General features: G+C 44.5%; 1 protein-coding gene across 1 annotated transcript in view; it reads left to right on the plus strand.

Annotated features, from left to right (window-relative positions):
• The window catches only part of Scarb2 (scavenger receptor class B member 2), a 53361-nt gene that overhangs the window by 24133 nt on the left and 23339 nt on the right, over positions 1 to 5889 (plus strand). The window lies entirely within an intron of this gene.

Here is a 5889-nt window from a genome sequence, read left to right on the forward strand (position 1 = left end):
CTCTTTTTTTTTTTTTTTTTTTTTTGTACTGGGAACCAAACGCTGTGCTGCTGAGCTACATCCCCAACATCTTTTGTCTTCCAGGAAAAACAAATAGCACGCATACCATAGGTTCACCGTCACAGATCTAGACTATGTAAAGAACTCAAAATAATTACACTCCACAAATGTAAAGACCTAATCAACAAACGGGTGTCTGAAATGAGTAGAATACTTCTCAGATAAAGAAATACAAGAGAAAATGTTCAACATCAATGGCTGTTCAAGAAATGCAAATTAAAACAACACTGAGCTTCCATCTTACTCCAGGAAGAATGGCTGTCTTCAAGATATCACATAATAATAAATGCTCCAAGGCTACAATGAAAACTACAGTACCCTGAAAAAAGTAGATCGAAGAGGACCTCAGAAAATGAAAGGCTGCAGGGGAAAAGGAACCCTTCATTGTTGGTGGAAGTGTAAACTGTTACAACTACTATAGAAATCAGTATGGAGACGTGTCAAAAACTAAAAACAAACAAACAAACAAAAGAAAACAAACTTGTTTGAGCCTGCTGTTCTCCTTCTAGGAGAATCTTCTGAAAGAGTAATGACATGTTACAGTGATTCACGCATACCTTTTACTTCCTCATCTTTATATCTTTTAAAGAAATTTTCTTGTACTACCCGCTCTATAGTTTCATTTTTTGTGACCTTGAGACACAACCCCAGCATTCCAGTAACATGATCTGATAATTTAAAAAATAATGGCTCAGTAGCGTACTGCCTGCCTGGCAAGCAAACAAACAAACACCAATAATTTTTTTTGAAAGGCTGAGGATGTAACTACGTGAGGAGGCCCTGGGTTCCATCCTGTAGTCCCAGCTACTCCAGAGGCTGAGGCAGGAGGACTCCTTGAGTTCAGGAGATTGAGGCATAGTCTGGGTAACATAGTGAGACCACCCCCCATATCCAAAAAATAAAAGACACGAATTGTGAACATAATCCAGAGCAAACTAATTATTCTGCTGCTGAAATTTCTCCTGGTCTTTGTGTATTGTTGGCAAGGGTGAGCTCTCATTATGTAGGACTCAATCCTAGGAGTACGTCTAAGCCTGTCACCCTAACCCTGTGTTTCCCCATTGTGTGGGAACCTCTGCTAGTCCCTCTCCGGCAGAATTCAGCAGCATCTTCCAGAGCTTCTCAACCTGGGATCCATGGATTCCTGGGGCTTGCTGGATAAATCCCAGGGGGTCTGTGACTTGTATGGGGAAGTGTTACCCTTCCTCCTCAGTAGACTTTCAGGTGTAGCTTTCCTTCAGTGTAACAGGTACAGCACACTGCAGAAGCCTTGGTGATACCTGTGCAGTGGGGCACAGGCAGTGTGTATGTCCTTCTAGCTCTTCGGAATATGGTTGATATTCAAAAATATCTTAAAATAGCTGGGCAGTGGTGGTGCATGCCTATAATCCTAGTGCTTGGGAGGCTGAAGCAGGAGGACTGCTTGTTTTTTCTTGCTCTCTGCCTTTTGGTACAGTTAGCTGGCCCAACCTCCAACTTCTGAGTTGAGGAAGAACATTTTATTTCTCCCTGGCTTTGAGCACTAGGCCTCCAGTAGGTGACAAGGCAGGGGTGACAGGAAGTTAGGTCTGGGGCATTCCAGTGTCTGCATCCCTGGCTCTGCCCTTTCTTCTGGGTGCCTCCCCCGTCACCATTTGGTGCTCATTGCTGTGTGAAGGTCTATCAGCCCAGCCTGTCCTCTCCTTCTGCTCCTTGGAGTCATTTCTGGTGTCATCCATGCCACGACCACAGCTTCCCCCAGCCTGGGTTAGGAAGTCACTGCAGTCACCCTCAGCCTCCAACCTCCCAGAACCAAGCCAAACACGCACCATGATGCTTTCTTCGCACTCACGTGCCAGTCGCCCCCTTCCCTCCTGTGTCCTACTAGCATCCTGTGGTCCCCCAACAGAGCGATTGTCCAAGGAAGGGCCCCATCAGTGGCAGGCACCCATATTCCCCTGGGGATTCTTGGAGGGCAAGAACCAGGACTTAACGTCCTCCATCTCAAGAGCGTGTCCCCCGGCCCTTGCTCATGGGACTAATAGCTAATGCTTCCTAAGCACTTCGTGTGTGCCAAGTGGTGCTGTAACTAGATCATAAATGTGTGTGGCTTTCATTTGTGTAACAACCCTAGGAGGCAGGTTAGTGTCTCCATTTTACAGATGACGGAACTGAGGGACAGAAGCAATCAGGAAACTCCTTCTTGTTCCGGAGCAAACATCGTGGAAGGGATTGTGTATAAAACCTAGCAGATCTCAATCTATGCTTCTATCTGGTGTACTCAGTTACTTCTTATTCTAATTCTCAACAGAGAATTAAATAAACAGAGGACCCCAAAGGACTAAAAGGTAAGGATTATGTGGAGGTATTACATACAATCAGTTTATTCAGCATCTTGGAGAAATTAGATACACAGATACTAATTTTCTTTTTCTTTCTTTTTTTAATTTTGGTATTGGGGATCAAACTCAGGACCTTCTGCTTGCGAGGCAGGTGCAGTGCCTCTGAGCTACATCCCCGGCCCCTAATTTTCCAGATAGTTAAATTTATTCTCTTTGGTTTCCATCTTTTAAGCTGTTTCTAAAATTATTTCTAAAATCAAGCATATATTCTCCTGCCTGTCTAGGTAGTTCTTGGCACACAATCATTTCTTATAACTAGGACCATCATTGTGATTAGCAAGTGTTAAACTGTAATCTGAGATTTACTAGCATTTAACAGATAACAAGGGAGCTGGGGATTTAGCTCAGGGGTGCCGCCGCCGGCTTCGCAAGCGCAAGGCCCTGAGTTCGATCTCTGGTATCTAAATGAATAAATAAATAACCAGGAATGTGTGGGCAGTTTAAAGTACGGTTCCTAGGTTAGTTGAATAGGCCTGCGATTTGTTTCTTATTAGTACTTGTCTGCAGTACTAATGAACACGTTCTTCTTGGGGAGTGAGTACACGTACATATGGCATCTAAGTCCTTTTTATTTCCCCTTCTTCCTCTCCTCTCCCTCCCCTGCCCTCCATCTCTCCAACAATTTGTTTTGCTTTAAAACTCGTGTTTGTATTTCTGGGTGTTTCTTCAGTGTGTTTAGGACAGTTTCTTCTGTCTTCACTGCATGTTCCCAGTCTCCTGTTTACCAGGAGCTTGCTGCTTCTACGTGGGTGTTGTTGATCACCTGAGAGAAGATTTAGGTCACCAAGTTTGTTGATTCTTTATCCGTGGGCTTTCTATCCAGCACAGCCAGAGTGATGGGAATGTTTGGGAAGAAAATACTTTGGTTTCCTGGATAATCGTATGCTATTTTGATGAAGATTCCTTGCTAGCTATCGGGCCTGCCAAGGGGATGACATTTTTTGTGGTTTGGAAAACTTTGTCTTTGACCTCTTGAAATTCATTGAGAGACTCAGTCAAGTTACAAGATTTAAAGTGGTTGGTGCTTTCAGGCACATTTTCCCCTTAAACATCAGGTTCTTATAGGGTAAGCAATAAAGAAAACATTTTATTTAAAAGTCACCTCTGGATTCAGTACATATAATATAAATATAAATGAAACGGGCTTCGGGTTTGGGATTATTTAGGTTCTAGGTTTATAGGGCTTGGGTGAAGAAAACAAAAAAGCCTTATCAAGGTCACTGATATTTGTCTGTTTTGAGACAGGATCTATGTGACTTAGGCTGGTCTTGAACTCTCACCTGCTGCCTCAGCCTCCTGCGTACTAGGGTTACAGGTGGGCGCTGCTACATCTGGCAAGGTCACTCACTTTTCACATTGGTCAGCGAACTTGACAAAGTTGACCTCTGGACTTCTGAGCCTGTTCTAGACCTAAAGCCAGGCAACCATGATTCTCATGTAGTCCCGGCACTTCCTCATCGGTCCCTGTTTTCTTATCTCTAGAAGGACTGGGTTCTAATTCCTAGATGAGGAGTGTTTGCCGACAAGCAGGAGAAGCTACTTCTGGCTGGTTTTTGTGAGAGGGAATCTGAAGGCGCTAAAGGACATGAGCAGAATCAATGGAAGCTGCCGGAAGAGATGGCAGGGCGCCCAGCAGCCCGGCGTCATGATTTTGGCATCAGTCCCACTGGAGTGCGCCTCGCAGGGAACCCAGCTTTACTGGGTTGCATCGAGACCCTTGTGGTTAGGACTCCGAGGTTGAGGAGTTGGATGTCCTGAGGGAAAGGAGATCAGCACCATCATCACCAGAGGAAAAGGGTGCGGAAGTCCACAGCCCAGGTCCCCTGGAAATGCCGCCCACCTTAGGACACCTGTCCTCTGTCAGTGCTCCTCCTGAGCTGGAAGGACAGAGGACGGGTTTCTTGTGCACAGTGGCTTAGTGTGGCTTCTGTTAGAGGCATTTGTTGGACACCTTTCAGGAGAGGCTTATCGCAAGGGAAGAGAACCCTGCACCCCCGAGATGGCCTTCGCACAGCTCGGCCGTGTGTTGCGTCCCCATCTGTGACGGCAGGGCATGGGTGCTCGCTCTATCTGTAGTGCAAACTTGCTGTATGGACTAAAAGAAATAACGTGAAATGATGTGGGTCAAACTCTTTAAAGAGCCACAGGAGGGCCAGGGATTCAGCTCAGTGGTTCAGTGGCCTGCCTTGCAAGCACAACGACCAGAGTTCAATCCCTGGTACCAAAAACAAACAAACAAACAAAACGCCATAGGAGCGAGCATCATGTGTATGTGATTATTGTGCACAGCTTGGCGCTCTGTGCCGTAGGAGACATAAAGACTCATGTGTTCCTGAGCGTCTCTTCCTCCATATGTATATGCGTTTGTCATTTTCTCGCCTCATCTTTCTTTTTTTTGGTTTGGTTTGGTTTGTTGAGACTGACCTGGAACTCACCATGTAGCCCAGGCTGGTCTCGAACTCACAGCGTTCCTCCTGCCTCAGCTTTCGGAGTCCTGGGATTACAGGTGTGCGCCACCACGCCCGGCTCTCCTGTTCTTACTGTAAAACCTAAAAAGAACTTGAGAGGTGTAATACACAGTTTCTGCCTGTGGTTTACTTGCAGTCTGTCTGGAACTACATGAGAGTCCCTTCCTAATCAGAATTATGTCCCCTGGGAGTTTATAACTGAGCATGAAAGACAGACAAAGGGCACGGCCTGGAAGGGAAGGCCCAGGTGCCGCCAAGCAGCCTGGAGAGCGGCAGGCTGGCGGGCAGCCGCTGTCTGGTGCCTTCCTGGCGAGTACTTGACTCTTAAACTCTCACATGAGCTCTGCCCAGACAAAGCAAGACGTGAACCATATATGTGATTTAAGATTTCCTAGTACCGCATTTTACAAAGGGGAATTACTGAAATTTATTTTAACAATACATTGTATTTTGCTAGTTACACCTAAAATAACATCATTTTAAGCACGTAATCAATATTAAAATGTAAGGCAATGACTTTTTTTGGCACTGTTTTTGAAATCTGATCTGTATTTTACTCTTAAATATACCTCAATTCCAATTTGCCACAATTTAGGTCTCAACAGTCACTTTGACAAGGGGCCGCCATGTCAGAGAAGACCTCCATGGTACAGGAAGAGGGAGAGATAGATAACCAGGGAGAGAAGGGACAGTCAGCAGGGTTTATTGAGCATCTACTAACTACCAGGCAGGACTAGCTTGAAGCATTTGACGAACAAAATATCAGGACTCATTTTTGCTTAGCATGTTAATATTTTTTCATTCTGAATATTTTGGCCCTAATTTTTATTTTAGAAAATACTTTGTAAAATAATATTTATCTTTATTAACTGTTTTGGTCCCTTTTATATTTTATGTTTAAAAACATAACATGACATTCATTCATTTATCCTTTGCCAAGCCCTGATATCAAGCACTTTTTTTTTTTTTTTTTTTTTTTT

Source organism: Fukomys damarensis, unplaced genomic scaffold (genome assembly GCF_012274545.1).
Source record: "Fukomys damarensis isolate Sample0158 unplaced genomic scaffold, DMR_v1.0_HiC HiC_scaffold_32, whole genome shotgun sequence".
NCBI classification, from domain to species: Eukaryota; Metazoa; Chordata; class Mammalia; order Rodentia; family Bathyergidae; genus Fukomys; species Fukomys damarensis.